The sequence below is a fragment of the Saccopteryx bilineata genome, chromosome 3 (assembly GCF_036850765.1).
Source record: "Saccopteryx bilineata isolate mSacBil1 chromosome 3, mSacBil1_pri_phased_curated, whole genome shotgun sequence".
Classification (NCBI taxonomy): domain Eukaryota; kingdom Metazoa; phylum Chordata; class Mammalia; order Chiroptera; family Emballonuridae; genus Saccopteryx; species Saccopteryx bilineata.
This window is the reverse complement of record NC_089492.1, coordinates 230,247,995-230,253,412: the sequence shown is the minus strand read 5'-3', so window position 1 is coordinate 230,253,412 and position 5,418 is coordinate 230,247,995. Positions and strand designations below refer to the sequence as shown.

Sequence of the window (5,418 nt, the reverse complement as noted above, 5' to 3'; positions counted from 1 at the left end):
CGATTTTTTTCCTGGTAGAAAGAGCTATAATGCAAATATGTTTTCTCGAGCTAAACAAACAGGCGCTGCAGGGACACCCCAGGCGGGAGGCCTTCTTGGCCCTGGAAGAATTGGAGAGCCCCCTACAGGCGGGAGGACCCAGATGGAAAGTACCTCTGTAGCTCAGATGGGCGGGGCTAAGTAAACACAGGCGGAGGTGTTTGTTGGGCGTGGGGATCAGAATCGCGGGTTCCCCGGTGTACGTTTAGGGGATTAGCTGCAGTGGGTTAAGTTTTTGAAGAGCTTATTTTAATAAAAGAGTGAACATGTTATTCTTTTATTATGCACACGAGATATCTTTTAGAAAATTGTTTTTATATATAAATACAGGTAAGTAGTGTAAACATGGAAACCGACCAGTAATTTTTGAACTAGGATGTTGCCAATATTCTTTAAATTACCGGTGTCTTCATAGGTGGGTTATAAAACTGAGGCTCACGGACGTAGATGAAAGAGCAGTGGTTACCTGGGAGGGGGTTAGGGGGAAGGTTATAAAGAGACAAATACAAGATGAGGAGGATGATTTGACTTTGGGTGATGGGCGTATAACAATCGACTGTACAGGTGATGTGGAGTTGTTCACCTGAAATCTATGTACTCTTATTGATCAATGTCACCCTGTTAAATTAAAAAAAATTATATATACTGGTATTTTTACCATCCCCGTCTTTTCCTCCAGAGGTAACACTTCAGTATTTGAGGATTATTCTTTTGCTTTTTATTTATTTTTATTTATTTTTTTCCTTTTCTTTCTTTTTTTTTTTTTTTTTTATGAAGTTGGAAATGGGGAGAGACAGTCAGACTCCCGCATGCGCCCCACCGGGATCCACCCGGCACGCCCACCAGGGGCGACGTTCTGCCCACCAGGGGGCGATGCTCTGCTCCCCCCAGGGCGTTGCTCTGTCGCGACCAGAGCCACTCTAGCGCCTGGGGCAGAGGCCAAGGAGCCATCCCCAGCGCCCGGGCCATCTTTGCTCCAATGGAGCCTCAGCTGCGGGAGGGGAAGAAAGACAGAGAGGAAGGAGGAGGAGGGGTGGAGAAGCAAATGGGCGCTTCTCCTATGTGCCCTGGCCGGGAATCGAACCGGGGTCCCCCGCACGCCAGGCCGACGCTCTACTGCTGAGCTAACCGGCCAGGGCCTCTTTTGCTTTTTAAAAGTTTAGTTTATGTACATATATTTTTCATTTTATAAATGGTTGAGCTTTACAAGGATAGTTATGTAATTGTCTTAATTTTTTTTCACTCAATGTTTCTAAATTCATCTCAGATTGTTGCATATACTTGCATGTAACTGTAGTTCCTCAACTTCCCTGCTATCTACTGGTAATATTCCTTTATGTGGCAATTTATTCCTTCTGTTTCCCAGGGTTTTGTCATTACAAACAATGCTGGTATAAACATTCTTATGCATAGATTAGGGTACAAAAATGCAAGAATTTGTTAGAGCACAGCATATATATGAGAGAATGTTTTTAACTATTTTGTAGTTATAATAACTGCTTTATAGTCTTTTTCTGATAATTGTAACATCTTGGTCATATAGGAGTTGGCAGGTTTTGATTTTATTTTACTTTCAGAGCCAATTATATTTTAAAATTCTTTGTGAATTGAGTAATTGTGGTTTTTATCCTGGACAATCTGAACATTATACTGCATAAACTGACTCCTTTTAAAAGCCTTTGAGGGGGTGCTGCTTTATTTTATTTTATTTTAGGGAACAGTCAATCTACTTTGGTTCAGATTAGAAATTCAGTCTCACCTTCTATGATCAGTTCCATGTCCGGTCTATTTTCAAAGGCTTTGTTATGTTGTTTTGAGTCTGTCCTACATATACAACACTCAGGGATTATTTTGTAACTTTGACAGTAGTTGAAATTGTAGTCTAGTTCACATATCTTTTGCTATGCAGCTTTATGTCGTGCAGGTGCTCAGTTTAGCTGTGGACACAGAATTTACATGGTTCTTACACAGAATTAGGATCCCCTTCTCCAACTCTTCCCTTTTTGAAATTCCTCTCATACTCTTTTTTGCAAAGTCCTATTCTCCTGGCCCTTTTGCCAGAAATAAGAGGTTTCTCTTAGGAGTTTAGCTGCCTGCATAACTGAAGCAGCTGACTAGTGTCCACACTGGGGTAAAAAGGTGAGAAAAGGGAAAAAAAACACGGATTGCTTCTATTCTGTTCAGACCATGGAGGTCCACATTCCCATTTTCGTTGTTTAGAAAGATAGAGTTTCTGTTGGTGTTGTAGCTGCCTATGCCTAGGCCTAATTCCCAGGTCAAAGTCTGGAGGGAAAGATGAAGGAGAAAAGCCAGGTGTTTCCTACAAACTGACTCACAGAAGCCCCTTTCCCCATTCAACTGGCTAGAAATATGTCGTCATCCCCCACCCCTCTGTTTTTACTGCTTTTGCTGCCATTACAGTTTTCACTAGGTGCCAGGGCTCAGGCCAAAGCTGTGAGAAAAAAACAGGAGAAACAAACACAGGATATTTCTCCAAAGTTTTGCTTCTCTTCCACAATCTGTTTTATATACTTTTCAGAGTCCTCAAGTAGTTGTTTTTTTGTATTTTTTCCTGAGCATTTAGTTGTAATCAGTAGGAAAGCTAGGCTGCAATGGTCTTACTCCATTTTGACTGGAGTAATTTACCAATGTGTATACATCAGAATAATTAAAATGAAAAATTTAGCCATTACCAAGTGTTGAGAAGAGTGTGGAGAGAGTGTGGAGAAACTAGAATTTATTTTTATTTTTATTTTTAGAAACTAGAATTCTTACACACTGGCAGTGGAAGTGTAAATTGATAATTCTGCTTTGGAAAAATGTTAGAATTTATTAAAGTTGAACATATGCAGACCCTATGTCCCTGAAATTCTACTCCTAAGTATACTCCCAACAGAAAGGCACCTAAGTTCACCAAAGACATATATAATGTTCATCACTGCACTATTCATAATAACCCCAAAGTAGACATTTCCAATTGCTTAAGAAGGAGACAGTGATTCAAAGGGTGCATGAGGGACCTTTGGGGGTCCTGATAATATTCCTTGTCATAATCTGGGTTCCGATTACACAGCTTTTCACCTTATAAAAATTCACTGAGCTGCACACCGTTAACCTGAAAATAAAAGGCTAAAATGAGAGGCAACAAGTGTTTCTTTGAGATCAAAGGAGGTTTTATGAGAAAAGAAAGGGAAATAATTACATGAATAGAAAGGAGAAACTTCTGCCTGACCAGGCAGTGGCACAGTGGATAGAGTGTCGGACTAGGATGTGGAGGACCCAGGTTCGAGACCCCGAGGTTGCCAGCTTGAGTGCAGATTCATCTGGTTTGAGCAAGACTCACCAGCTTGAGCAAGGGGTCACTCGGTCTGCTGTCACCCCCCCCCCCCATCAAGGTACATATCAGAAATCAATCAATGAACTAAGGAGCCACAATGAAGACTTGATGTTTCTCATCTCTCTCCCTTCCTGTCTGTCTGTCCCTATCTGTCCCTCTCACTGACTCTCCCTGTCTTTGCCACACACACAAAAAAGGAGAAATTTCTATCTGTGCTAATAAACTGTTATTCCTTAGCTATACATGGCTATTTACGGGTTCTAAAGAGTATCTTTAATGATCAGTTCTCAAAATCAGGAGGTCTGTTTCCTGTTAGCTTTACAAACAGTTGTTGGGAAGACAGTGCTGCTCTGGCCAATCCAAATGTTATTTTGCCCAGTTAAACATCCCAAAGGTTCAAGGGATAAGATGTGCAATTCAGTTCCTCTGGAATGGTTGCCCTCACTCCATTTTGAAATAGCTCTACTTACAGCTTCAAAGCTGGCTCTGAGAAGTTAAATGGAAGGGTGAATTGAACATGGTACCTGCTGCTGCCACAACTGTTTTCGCTGCAGGGTCATTATCCGGCATCTACCATAACTCTTGATTGACTAATGGAGGGTTATACTAAAATAGAGAAAATTGGAGAAGGTACCTATGGAGTTGTGTATAAGGGTAGACACAAAACTACAGGTCAAGTGGTAGCCATTGAAGAAAATCAGACTAGAAAGTGAAGAAGAAGGGGTTCTTAATACTGCAATTCAGGAAATTTCTCTATTAAAAGAACTTTATCATCTAAATATAGTCAGTCTTCAAGATGTGCTCATGCAGGATTCCAGGTTATGTCTCATCTTTGAATACCCTTTCATGGATCAAAAGAACTACTTGGATTCTATTCCTCCTGGTCAGTTCATGGATTCTTCACTTATTAACAGTTATTTGTACTAAATCCTACAAAAGATTATGTTTTGTCATTCTAGAAGAGTTCTTCTTAGAGACTTAAAACCTCAAAATCTACTGATTGATGACAAAGGAACAATTAAACTGGCTGGTTTTGGCTTTGCCAGAGCTCTTGGAATAACTATTATATTAGAGTATCTAAACATGAGCTGGTAACACTTTGGTATAGATTTCCAGAAGTATTGCTGGGGTCAGCTCACTATTCGACTCCAGTTGACATTTGTATTATAGGCACCATATTTACAGAATTAACAACTAAGAAACCCCTTTTCCATGGGGATTCAGAAATCAATCAACTCTTCAGTTTTCAGAGCTTTAGGTACTCCCAACAGTGAAGTGTGTCCAGAAGTGGAATCTCTTACAGGACATTTCCCAAGTGGAAGCCAGGAAGCCTAGCATCTCATGTCAAAAACTTGGATGAAAATGGCTTGGATCTGTTCTAAAAAATGTTAGTCTACTATCCTGCCTAATTAATTTCTTGCAAAGTGGCACTGAATCATCCATATTTTAAAAATTTGGACAATCAAATTAAGAAGATGTAGCTTTCTGACAAAGAGTTTCCACATGTTGTATGAAGAACAGATAGTTCTATTTTTGCTGTCAACTCTATTTTTGTCAAGTATTTTTGTTTTCTTTGTTGTAAAGCTCAAACTGTTTCATATAACTTCAAAAGTTGTAACTTAAAAATGTAAATATTCTAGATGAATTTAAATATAATTTTGTATATGTGTGTAGATCTCATTGTAACAACTGTTTGTTACTATAATAAAACTATAAACCTAATATTGATATCAGGCATTGGAAAAATTTGAGTTAGCTTAAATCATATCAAACCTTACAACAGTCAGATTTTTTTTGTAGTCAAGCTCTTTACTATTCAGAAAAGTGCTAAGTTCAAAGTTCATGATGCTTTGAAATATTTGTATGCTCTGGATGTTTAACTTTTCTTGTCAGTTTCTTGCCATGTGTTGACCACACAACCTGCTTAAAGATGAATACTTTTCTATGGTATTTCAATTTAGAATCTAAATGTTAAGCATTCAGAATGAGAAAATTACCCAGATTTGAGAAATAATGCTAAATTTATAGAGATTTTCAGTAAC

The 5,418-nt window shown here is 39.1% G+C and overlaps 1 pseudogene; it reads left to right on the top strand.

Annotated features, from left to right (window-relative positions):
* The first annotated feature begins 3,969 nt into the window (after positions 1–3,969).
* LOC136329015 (cyclin-dependent kinase 1-like) lies at positions 3,970–4,857 on the top strand (annotated as a pseudogene).
* Positions 4,858–5,418: the final 561 nt, after the last annotated feature.